This window comes from Mesocricetus auratus, unplaced genomic scaffold, assembly GCF_017639785.1.
Source record: "Mesocricetus auratus isolate SY011 unplaced genomic scaffold, BCM_Maur_2.0 Super-Scaffold_100676, whole genome shotgun sequence".
Classification (NCBI taxonomy): Eukaryota; Metazoa; Chordata; class Mammalia; order Rodentia; family Cricetidae; genus Mesocricetus; species Mesocricetus auratus.
This window is the reverse complement of record NW_024429266.1, coordinates 53,909,305-53,921,604: the sequence shown is the minus strand read 5'-3', so window position 1 is coordinate 53,921,604 and position 12,300 is coordinate 53,909,305. Positions and strand designations below refer to the sequence as shown.

Sequence of the window (12,300 nt, the reverse complement as noted above, 5' to 3'; positions counted from 1 at the left end):
CGCCATACTATTCACTCCTATGAAATTCATTAACAGACAATGCCAATTTATGGCAATACAAACCAGCAGTGACACTGCTTGGGGGTTGGGTGTCTACCGTAAGAGGGACAGGAGAGAAAATGGGCTCTCGGAACTGCTCTGTGTCTAGTGAGGGTGTGGGGTATATGTATACATGCATTTATCCAAAATACATCCAACCGGACATTGAAGTTCTGTGCACACCACTGTTGGTAACTTATATCTTGATTAAGATCAAATAGAACAAAGGAAAGAGAGGGTCCTTCCTTCTATGGAAGTCTAACTGGGAACACTGGACTGGGAAGGCTGGGGGCTCCCATTTCCAACCCTGAATCTCATAAGGCCTGTTCAGGATCCTGGTCAGGCTTACTGCAAAGAGCAGGTGGAAACAAACGGAACAGCAACCTTGGCTGACTGAGCCTGGCTTTTTCTAGTTTTGCAAGGCAGCCCTCTGCCTCAGAGGCTACTGAATGAGTGCTCGGGATGTCCTGTTGTTATGGAGATGGACCCCATCTGTCATTTGGTTCACCATTTCAAATCTCCTATCTTCCCATATTCTTTGCCTCAGCCACATCTGCGACTCCCTCCTTCTGAAGCCAGTGCTGTTTGTAATACTTTGAAACACAGACTGGACCAGATAATGGGCCAGTCTCGGTGAACAAAACCCCAGGACACACACACACACACACACACACACACACACTCACACACACACACACACACTTGCAGCCTGCAGGGCAGTGTGGAGCCCAGTGGGCCCAGAGGGGCCGCATATCTCAGAGTTGGCACTGGACGCTGTCCTGTTCTATCCCTCTGACCCCATGACAAAGCAACATTGTCCCATGCACTGCCTGATGCATAAATACTCTATTGGGAATAAATGCTTCCCGAAGAATAGTCTGTGGGGCTGGGGCTGAAAGCTTGATGCAGCACTGAGTTTGTTCGGTCGCTTTCCTGTCTGACACACATCTTCAGCAGGGCCAACTGTTAGTAAGTGTAGGAACCCTGAGCCCTGAACTGTGTAGATCAGAGCCAATGGTCATGGCCAGCATTCACTTTGTACCAGAGAACCAGGTCCTACCTCCAGCACCTGGAGCACCTCAATTCTGTGGAGCAAGTAATATCATCCTTGTCTTTTAGATGAGAAACTGAATGTCAGGAAGTTACAGGAACCCAAGACAAGCATGTGCATTTGATGATGGTGCAGGGTGGGGGGTTGGGGTGAGACAGGCTTCTCTGGGTAACAGCTCTGACTGTCCTGGAACTGGCTTTGTAGGCCAGACTGGCCTCCACTCACAAAGATCCTCCCGCCTCTGCCTCTGGAGTGCTGGGATCAAAGGTGCAGGATACCATGACCTTTTTTTTTTTAAATCACACTTCAGAGGCCCAACATCAAAGAGAGACTGAGGAAGCAAGGAGGTGGCCTTCAAGACAGGGGAAGTCAGGATCCAGGTTACTCCCATGGGCTAAGAAAGGGGAGGGACAGTCATTCCTGTCTGGGCTCCCCTCAGTGGAGCTTATAGGTGTATTTGATCTGCAAATGTTTCCTGAGCCCCTACTGTGTGCTGGCATTGGCTACTTCCATGCTGAGGCCCTGGTGTGGCCTAGTGGCCTCTCCTAGACCTCAGGCCATCCCCAATCCATCACCACAAACACAGTGGCCTTTGTCCAGGCTGGCATGTGGGTGCGGAGGGGATGCAGTCTCTGCAGGCAGCTCAGGGGCAGCCACTTCCCACAGCACCCTACCACGTGATCATTTCTAGATCTCTCTGCTGGCCTCTGCTTTCTCTACTGACAAGAGGAAGTGGGGGAATGACTCAGAGGTGCCACGCGGCGTGTTGGTGATGGCATCCTGGTAACGAGTGGCAGCAAGACCGGATTGCGTAGATGTGTAAGTGGGGGTGGCCTGTTTATTAGCTCTGAACTAGCTAAGGATTTTAGCGAAGAGATTTCAATGAGTTGTCAATCTAACAACTTTATGTATAACAGTTATTCTCAATTCTGATGAGAAAATGTGAAGCATTTTATGTTGCTTTTTAACTACCCGTGCAACAAGTGAGCAGAAAAAAAAAAGAATTAGCAATATAATTTTGTGTGTGTGTATTTTCAGACAGGTGTGTGTGTGTGTGTGTGTGTGTGCATGTGCATCTGTGTGTATGTGTGAGTGTGTGTTGAGACAGGGTTTGGTACTCTCTGTGTAGTCCAAGTTGGCCTCAAGCTTTCTGAGTGCTGAGATCACAGGATTGTGCCACTATATTCAGCTTCTGCCAACTTTGGGGCTGGAAGTTTGGGTCACTGATAGAGCATATGATTGTAGTAACAAAAGTAAGTCTTAAAGATCTTCACAACGAATGCTATAGCAAGACTACTACTACAAACTCAGTGTGATTCTGCATTTGTTTAATAACAGTGTGTGATGCTTGAGGTTCCATGGCCATTGAAGGCACTGTTCTATAGTACACAGCCCCATTACAGAGTCCTGTTTTCACCCTCTATAAAAAGGGGGTGCTGGTCCTGACCAGTTCATAGGGCTGCCAGCGAGTGAATGAGCTGTGAGGAGCAGGGCACCTGCCTTGGATCACGTAGTTGAGAGAACAGGGAAGTCCTGAGAAGAGCAGTGTTAGTAACAGTGAGGGCCCAGAAAGGGCCATGTCAGAAGGATGACAGCCTAGGGCCTGGAAGCAGAGTGGTGTGAGTCTCACCACTCACCAGAGACACCTTAGAGCCCACACCAGCAGCTCTCCCTCCCCTGCTTCCAGAGACACCTTAGAGCCCACGCCAGCAGCTCTCCCTCCCCTGCTTCCAGGATAGAAACTAGAGCCAAGATGCTTTGCGGATGTCAGTGGAATAAAAATGCTACATGTTCTAGCTGGGTGTTGGTGGTGCATGCCTTTAATCTCAGCACTCGGGAGGCAGAGGCAGGCGGATCTCTGTGAGTTCCAGGCCAGTCCGGTCTATAGAGCCAGCCATGTCCTATTACCTAAGCAGTTTTCGCCATTAGCTCTTTGGCTGTTTACTTGCGTGATAAACAAGTCATTCTAGGCCATGCTGTGTCACTGTACACAATGTCTATCACTCCCAGCCAAAAAGAATGATGGTGTTTACACTAAAGCCCACCCAGTGTGACCAAGCGTCCCGTCAGACCTAGAGAGAGGCTAGTGAATGCCACCTGGCCTTTTACGAACCCACCACCATCTTCCTCTGCACTGCCTGGCGAGCAGCGTGAATGGTAATAATGGCTCATACCGTTTGGGCAATAAAGGTGACTCTGCCTCGTGATTTCATTACCAGTAAAATGGAGCGAATACTAGCAACTATCTTGTAGTAAAGATACTTGTAAAAGATTGAATTGAGTAATATAAGTTAAAGCATTTCTCAGGTGAGCATGACTTACACTCTCAGCTACTCAAGAGGCTCAAGTGGGAAGATCACTTGAGCCCATGAGTTCAAGACCATCTTAGGCTATACAGCATAAAACTATCTCAACAAATAAATAAATAAATAAATAAATAAATAAACAAACAAATCGAGTGCTCTTCATCCAGGATATCATAACCCCAATTGAAAAGGCCCTGACCCTCCTTCTAGGAGATAAAGTTTCAGTTAGGGCCTCAACACAGCAGTCAGTTGATTAAGAAAAAAATGCACAGCCCTCTATGCACTTGGAGAACAACCTAGGAATTTGTGTATGGCCCATAAATCAACTAATTCTGTTAGATCCAGTTTTACTGGGTATGGTTCAGATACAGTGGATATGTAAGAGAATGCCACTGTCCTTAGGAAACACAGCTAAATAGTTAGGTGTGTTGATTGTCATAATGTCAACAATTATTTTCTAATGGCTCTGTATATATTCTTAAACAGTAAATGTCTAAATTTACTATCGACATTTCGTTACATTGCTCTCTACATATATATGTAGTCTGTCTATATATCTATACACACACACACACACACACACACACACACACACACATATATGTCTGTCTTCCCCCCATATAGAATCTCTAAGAGGTTCCTCCTTCCTCATGCAAGAAAGAGCAAGAGGGTACAGGTAACCAATGTTAGAATGGCGACTGGGTGCTCACTGTACTACCTGCTCTCCTAGTTTGACAGCTTTCTAAACAAAACCATGTCGAGCAAGCCAGTATGCAAGAGCACATTGTTTTCTAGTCTCCTTCACTGGCACCCTGAGGACACAGCCTCCGCTCTGAACAGGGGTGAGTGAGCTTCATGGATGCCCTCTTAAAGCTCATAGCACCGGGAGGTTATGCAGGGCCAATGGGAAGCCCATGGGAGCATCCAGGTCTCTCACACAATCAACCCCCTCCAAAGCTTTGGGAAAGAAAACCAGGTGACTTCACAGAATCACCCAAGGAGGCAGCTGCTGAGCTATGGTCCTGGCCTCCTCCACGGTCTCATCAGCTGTCTCTTCTTTGTTCAACACAAGCTACAAGAGAACAGTTGGCGTCTTGGCACTACCAGGATCCCCTGTTATTCCTTTCCAGTCAACTTAATTATCTGCACCAATGAGCTGGGGAAACAGGCACGGGGAATTGACTCTAGCAATAATTTATTGAAGACCCAATTTGTGCTACACTTGAAGTCTACTCCTCCTGGTTAGATATCACCAAAATAAAATGAGCAAAAGACATAGTCAGACTTTTGTCACTTCATGCTCTCTATTATCCCGTGTCAGGCAGCCAACTTCTCCGGTTTTCAATCTGCAGTGGGGGAGGGGGTAAAACCCTGCTCTGACTGTAGGTTCTACTGGATGAAGTGCCTTCAGATGACTGCACAGGATGCTCATAGAGGAATTGCTGCTTTTCTGGACACAAGAGGACATGAACTGCAGCTTGTTTCAAGGGTGCTGAGTAGAAGGGAGGGGGAGGAGGAGGAGTCTGGCATTTATTGAACACACATTTTTAGCATCCCAGGGACTGGGTCAGGTCTTTCATAGACCCAATTCATGCAATCACTAGCTAGTTTCCACACACTTGCCATTTGCTGGATATTCATATATGCTAGACTTTACACATCGAGTCAAGATGTGAACTGTGACTCCCAGGCTTGCTCAAAATCTTCCTAGTACATTGTATGTCTTCTCTGAACATCCCTGCTAATGCATCAAGGGCTGATGGGAGCAAGGAGGAAGGCGAGAGGCTAGGGGCACAGCAGCTATTTTCAAATAGTGAAAAGGTGGCATTTTGCAGGTAACCACACTTATCCTGCGTGGCTGAATTTGAATATTCCACACCTAATTTGGGGAAGCATTTTGGTGATACTCACTAACATTTTGGTGTTTTCCACCTAGGGGTGAAGGTTGCAACTATAACTGATGACTACAAGGAGGAACTCTGAAAGCAGAACTGTCAAATAGGAAATAAGTAGATTACAGTGGTGTTGTCATGTGTCCCCTAGTAACGGAGATGTCTCTGGACGAGCACCAGAAGGGAGACTTTATGGGGGGGGGTGAGACTACAAAATTAAAGCTCTTTTCAGCTTTTAAAGTTTTCATTCTGTGGAAGTTGCCATTTATTCTGTTTGTAAATAGATTTCGAAATTAGTAAAGGGATGTAAAGCGGGTCAGTACTGTTGACCAGATGGGAGGGGACTTTGTCACTGGAAGCTGTGACAGTCAAAGGTCCCAGCCAGCAAATCAGCTCAGCCAGGTGCAGAGCTCACAACCCTCACGCAGCATGGGAATTACCAGGGAGATTTTTTTAATGACAGGTACGGAAGCCATATTCCAAACTGATTGAAGGTAAGTCTCTGGGGGGTGAGTTCAGAAACCAGTGATGTTTAAAAGGTGTGGTTGAAGGGGAAGAGAAGCAGGATGAAGAAGCTCAGGCAGGGGAAGGGAAGGTCACCTGGGCTTTGGAATGGTCACACACCATTAGCGCGTGTCTAATCTGAGGCAGTCTTGTCATGACACGAGGCACAGTGGAAGATGAGAAGAGAGGATACCTTAACCCTGTAATAGTTAACACTTAAAGCACTTACTTTCCTGGTCTTTAAAAAATGTTCACAAACAAAAGAGTCAAGACCATGATAGGGAAACCCACAGAATCAGCTGACCGGAGCTAGTGAGCGATCACTGACTCTGGTCTGCCAACTGCAGAACCTGGACTCTCTGAATACAGCTGACGGTGATGCAGCCGGGGCAATATTCGAGGCCATTGGCAGTGGGTCCAAGATCTAACTCTAATGCACAAACAGACTTTGTGGAGCCCATTCTACATGGAGAGATACCTTGCTCAGTCTAGGATGGGGTGCAAGGGACCTTGGTCCTACTTCAACAAGATGATGGAACAGACTTAGTAGACTTCCTAGGGAAGACCTTACACTCTTTGAGGAGCAGATGGGAGGTGGCGGGGGAGGGGCAGTGGGGGCAGCAGGAGTAGAGGAGGTAAAGGGAACTGGGATTGCAAAGTAAAAAATAAAAACAAAAGTGGTGGTGCATGCCTTTAACCCCAGCACTCAGAAGGCAGGCGAATCTCTGTGAGTTCAAGGCCAGCCTGGTCTATAGAACAAGTTCTAGGACAGCCAGGGCTACAAAGAGAAACCCTGTGTTGAAAAATCAAAAGTAAACAAAACAAGTAAAAGAGTGTCACAATTTGGTTACCGGAAGATGGGAGGAGGGGCAAAGGAGGGCTTATTCATTACTTAGTTTTATTTATTCATTTACTTGTGGAATTTTGAAACAAAGGCTTGATAAACTCCCAGTCCTCCTGCATCAGCCTTCTGAGTACTGGGGTTAAAGCCTGTGCCACCATTTGAAGCTAGCTGGGAGTTAATCTTTAATAGGTAGCTTTTAGTTTAGGAGGATTAGGAAGCTTTAGAGGTAGCTAGTGGTGGTGATTACAAAACAATGTGGAGCATCTAAGTCCACTGAACTGCATGTTGACAGGTAGGTAAAAGGTTGGGTATGGGACACATTTGTAATCTCCAGTGCTTGAGAGGTTGAGGCAGGGGGACTTAGATCTTGAAGCCACTTTGTATTACACAACAACTGCTGTCTTTCAAAAAGTTGTTAAACCAGGCTCGGTGGTGCTACATATAGTCCCAGCACACATGATGTAGAAGCAGGCAGATCTCTGTAAGTTTGAGGCCAGCCTGGTCTACATAGAGAGTTCCAGGATAGTCAGGGTTATATAGAGAGAGTGTCTCACAAGAAAAAGAAAGTCGTTAAATGGGTAAATTTTATGCTATATATATGGTACTCATTCCATCCAGCTTGAGGTATGGCCCGTCACCATTGGTTCTGGTGACAGGAAATTGCAGATTATTGAAAAGGTTGATTTATTCCAGGAATACAAGGGTGGCTCAACGAAGAAGAGTCATGAAGTACACCACATCATCAAATGAAGGAAGGAAGCAAACCATGCGGCTTTTCAAAAGATGCAGAAAAGAACGTTGGATATATCCAACAGCCTTTCACAATTAAAAAAATAGAAAGCTATAACTGGAATTCCTACCAGGTGATAAAGGGCAAATATGGTAAACGCACAGCTCACATCATAGCTGATGGTAAAAGACATAAAGCCTTTCCCCTAAGATGAAGAACAAGAGAGGGCCCCTGCTCTCACCACCGCTGCTCAACAATGTACTGAAAGTTATAGCCCAAGCAATTGGGTTAGGAAGAAAAGAACCTACCTAAGTCAGAATGGAAGATGTAAAACTATCTCTAGTCACAGTGTATGTGGTCCAATATACAGAACATTCCAAATTCATACACAAAATCAATCCTAGGCAAATCAGCGGTGTATAAGATCGGCATACAAACAAGGAATAACCAAAGAGGGAATTAAGAAGCAGATCCATGTAGGGAAACTTTCAGAGCATCAGAGGACCGGACATCAGAATAGTCTAGTAGTCCTTTGGTGTGGAAACATCTTGTTATTAACAGTCCTCCGTGAGGTACATGCATCGGTGCCTCTAATTTTTCATGCATATTAGTGCATTAAAATTAAGTAGAGCAAATAGATTCGATGAGGGTGGCAGTAGGGACTTCACAGGACATGCATTGGAAGCTGAATCACATCTATGAGCCACTCAGAGTGGTCTGGGTGGCAGTCATCCTGCCTCCCATCATGTCTCAGGAGTCACAGGAAGCTGGAAAGTAAAATCCCAGGCCCCTTGGAGGAGACTAAGCCTGAGTCAGCTTCCCTAGGAAATCAGGCCCAGGGAACTGTTCACTGAGGAGAGAGTTTCTACTTGGGAAGTTAGTAATGTTTTTCGATGTTTAAAAATGTTTTAAATTGTTTGTGTGTATGTGTGTGTGTGTGTGTGTGTGTGTGTGTGTGTGTGTGTGTAAGAGACTAAGGGCCAGCAAGATGAAGTGTTTGCCAAGTAGTACTGCCACACTTCTTAGATCTCAGTGTCCCACAGAGTAAGAGCTGGTGGTTGGTTCCACCCAGGAGCAGCCCTGCTTCCTCTGAACTGTGTTTCTGCCCTCTCTCCCACTGAGTGGCCCAAAGCCCAAGCCTTCCTTCAGGAGGCCTGAATTCTGGTCCGAAGGAAGGCGAGAAGGGGCTGGGCTGAGAGACACAGAGATTCTTTAACTTTAAATGTCAGCCTATTATAAACCCCGTAAAGAATGCTAACGTGCTTTAAAAGAAGGGAGGCGACATCAAGTAACAATGAAAGGTGAGCAAACCTGAAAAGATGCTCTGGACACTGATGCTGAAATTTTCCTGCTGGACCAAAGCTGAGCTGAAGGCTGGGTTGGAGCTGAGTTGGGTGCACTTTGCTTAGCCTGCGAGTGGGGAGGTTGTTCATATGAAGTTGGGGAAGGAGGCAGATAGGCAAGAGAAGGACAAATGGCATTCCTGGTTTTGATTTCCTCAGGCCAAGACTCATCAGGGACACCAGATCCCAGAGCCCAGACTATTATGTGGAATGGTTTTAGCAGGGGGGGCAAATCAAACAACTAGAAAAGAACAGATAGCCTGCCGTTTGAGTGAAATAGAGGGCAGGTTCTGGGTGGCATTAAGATTTTCCCTCAATTTTATTAAGATGGCAAATATTTACAAAGGGCCTACTATGTGCTGGGTGTTGTAAGTGGTCAGAATAAGTGCCAGGGAAGGAAGGCCTGTGTGAAGATTTTCATGCATCTAAAATACAAAACAAAATCCAAGATCTGCCCCGGGGGGAGTTAAGAAAAATGGGCTAGAGGAGCTCAGATTAGCAACTCCCCCCACCTGGCAACCTCAGGTCAAGGTCCCTAGAGGCTGGCACACAATCTCAAAATCGTTGTCTATTTGTCCAGTACTCTCTCTTCCGGATCAACTTTATAAGCATGAGTACCAGAGCAAGGGAGATAAAGAACTATTTGCTCTCCCATACAAAGCCCATAGCCATCCAGACAGAGAAAGGACAGGCTGACTGAGAACTTCTCCTAGAAACCCGTGCCTGTGTAAAGCTAATCTCAGATGAGATCCATATCGCTGCCATTCCCTTCACAGGGTAAAAAGACTCACCAACCAAAATTCAAAGAGGTGAAAACAATTCACCAGCCAGATGAGGAACAAGTACCTTTGGCCTGCCGGGCGTTGGTGGCGCACGCCTTTAATCCCAGCACTAGGGAGGCAGAGGCAGGCGGATCTCTGTGAGTTCGAGGCCAGCCTGGTCTACAGAGCGAGTTCCAGGACAGCCTCCAAAACAATACAGAGAAACCCTGTCTCGAAAAACAAAAACAAAACAAAACAAAACAAAAAAAAAGTACCTTTGGCCTGAAGGTACTTCAAGGTCTCTGGAGTGACCTTGTTGAGGGTCTATGTTGAAGTCCTCCTACCTCTTCACAAATGAGTTACAGGGGTGCCCTAAGTCCAGGGAATCAGAAATAGCTCACAATGCAAAAGATTGTATAAGTCGATAGATAACCTTCTCTGGGTGAACTGGTCACACACAGGCTTCTCAGCAGTGAATTTGAACCAGCCAATGGTATCCCAATAACTGAAACAGGAAGCCAGATAAACAGCATGTTATCAAGGGGGGGGGGGGAGATTCAGCACTTCCCTTAAGCCGGCGCCAGCTGCGCTCTTGGACCGTACTAACAAAGTCCCATTGACTCACCAGCTGATTTTCCTGTGTTCAGCTCTGGGGGACAAGCAACCCTCTTTGCTGGGTGGGCATTACTCTAGTGCACTGCCCAAGCCACTCACCACTGAGGTCCGTCCCAGTTCCTTCCTCCGCTTTAAACCATCTGCAGACTTGGCCGGCTCTCTATCCTACCGCCAGGTTTGGTAGACTCTGAAGATTAAAAGGAAGCACAAAAAGCCCAGGCACTGCACCCTCAGGTGAGCGTCTCCCTCACATTTTCCCAGCTTCTCTTTTCTCCTCCCTCCTCTCTCCCCCGGGATGCTCTCGAGGCTCCCAGACGTCCTGGGCAGGCGCCAGAAGAAACAGCCTTGAAAACGGCGCTTCTCAGGGTATCTTCGAGTTAGGGGGATGGTAGAGGTGGTGGGGCAGTGCAATTTTCTGTAACAGCCCAGCCGGGTCACCTGCCCTAGCTGTTCATGTCCTCCTGGGATGTTCGAAGAGTTTTCTAGCTGCTTCGGGAGGAGGCGGGTGTCGTCTGACTATGTGTAAGTCTCTGTCTCTCTCTCTCTCTGTCTCTCTCTGTCTCTCTGTCTCTCTCTCTCTCTCTGCCTCTCTCTCTCTCTCTCTCTCTCACACACACACACACACACACACACTGACACACTGTGTGTGGACACTATGTGTGTCAGTGTGTGTGTGAGTGAGTGTGTAATAGCACAGCGTTTAGCGCCTTTAATTGCAGGAACGCAGCACACTTTAAATGACAGGTATATCTTAAGAAGAGAAACTGAAGCTCAGAGCGTTGTGGTTAGGTCATCGCGTTGTCAACCCCAGGACAGACGCAAGGTCCAGCAGCGGCGCCTAGGCACTCCCGCGAAGCCGCTAGCATCCCGGTTGTTATCCCGTGCTTCTCCTGCGCCAGCCTGCAGCCTCTCTCGGGCACCAGACTCTCCTGTCTGGGGCTGGTTGCAGCCCGGCTAAGAGCAGAGCCCTGCCCCTCCGCCGCGTCCGCCCAGTGCGGGCCACTCACCGGAGCGCCTCTGGTCCCGGGTTCTGGGTTCGCGCCGCCGCCGCCGCGCGGAGTCGTGCATCGCCCGAGCAGCGCAGTGCCGGGCGTCCTCTCCGCGCGATCAGAAAGTTTCCCGGGGCTTCCTGGGGCCCAGCCGGCTCCTGCGGCGAGTCTCAGCCGGCACTGCGTGCTCCGGCCTCCAGCCTCTCACTAGGGCGGCCGCGGGCTCCGACTCCACGACGAGAAGGAGGCGGCATCCTGAACAAAGTGCCGTCCCCCGGGCCCCGGCGGCCGGGGGCGGAGCCTAGTGACCCGCTGCCCTAGGCACACGCCGGCCGCCTCGGCGGAGGGCCGAGCTGGGAGTGCCCGCGCCTGGGGGTGGGAGGAAGGGGTGGCCCGGCTGCGGATCGCCCTCGTTTTCCTCCCCTGCACCGTGCCAGCTTAACCCGCAGAGGGGCGGAGGCATGGGTCCCTTCCAGACTTTGTCATTGGAAAGCTATTCCCGTAACCCTTTCCTGCGTTAGCCTTCCCGCCCCGCCTCCCCAGCCGGCCGGCCGCAGAAAGGCGGCTGCAGCGTGGCGGGGGCTACGCCGGGAGTTGTCAGGGCAGGAAGCCCTAGCACAATTGAGCCTTTCCTTTACCCAGGGACCCGCCACCACCACTTCCAGGAGCGGGGTCCTCCTGCCCTAGTCCCCTAGCTACTTCAATTCTTTCAGAGAAGAGTGCAGATGGATCGGTGAGAGTCCATTTCCTTCCACTTTGGACCCCTGCAAGGGTCGTGATATCTGAGCTGGGACCCTTGAGTGAGAAGTGAAGAGATGCCCCGGAAGTATCTAGCAAAAAGTAGACGTTCAGTTAACCGACTTTCCGCGCCTTGCTGACCCTAATGCAGCCACCCACCCTTCGACCAGAGAAGTGGGAGGAGGAAGAGGAGAGGGGAAATGACAAGATCTTATCCACGACCTTGTGCAAATGTCTGCAGTGCTGGGGCGTGACCGAGTTTAAGGTGCTTACCTCCTGACCCGGGGGCTCGCAGACTCTGCCACAAGCACACAGACAGAAGTCAGGTGGGCTGTGCTCAGACCCTGCCACGTGCCACCAGGGACTCTGCATGCGAGGATCTTAGCCTTCACCAGCTCCAGTCAACAGTCAGGAAGACTGATTTATTTTCAAGGTGCTGGGGCTGGAGGTTGGGAGATGGAGAGAAAGCAAAATGCCGACTAATTAGG

At 48.7% G+C, this 12,300-nt stretch overlaps 1 protein-coding gene across 10 annotated transcripts in view; it reads right to left on the bottom strand.

Moving 5' to 3' along the window:
- Nav1 (neuron navigator 1) overlaps positions 1–11,356 on the bottom strand; it is a 243,256-nt gene extending 231,900 nt beyond the window's left edge. For 4 of the 10 annotated variants that reach the window (XM_040739019.1, XM_040739021.1, XM_040739022.1 and 1 more), the window contains exon 1: positions 11,093–11,352. The gene's annotated coding sequence lies outside the window, so the exon portion shown is untranslated. Of the gene's footprint in view, positions 1–10,184; positions 10,273–11,092 lie in introns of all 10 variants that reach the window. The other 6 variants (XM_040739016.1, XM_040739023.1, XM_040739025.1 and 3 more) reach the window with 3 other exon arrangements.
- Positions 11,357–12,300: the final 944 nt, after the last annotated feature.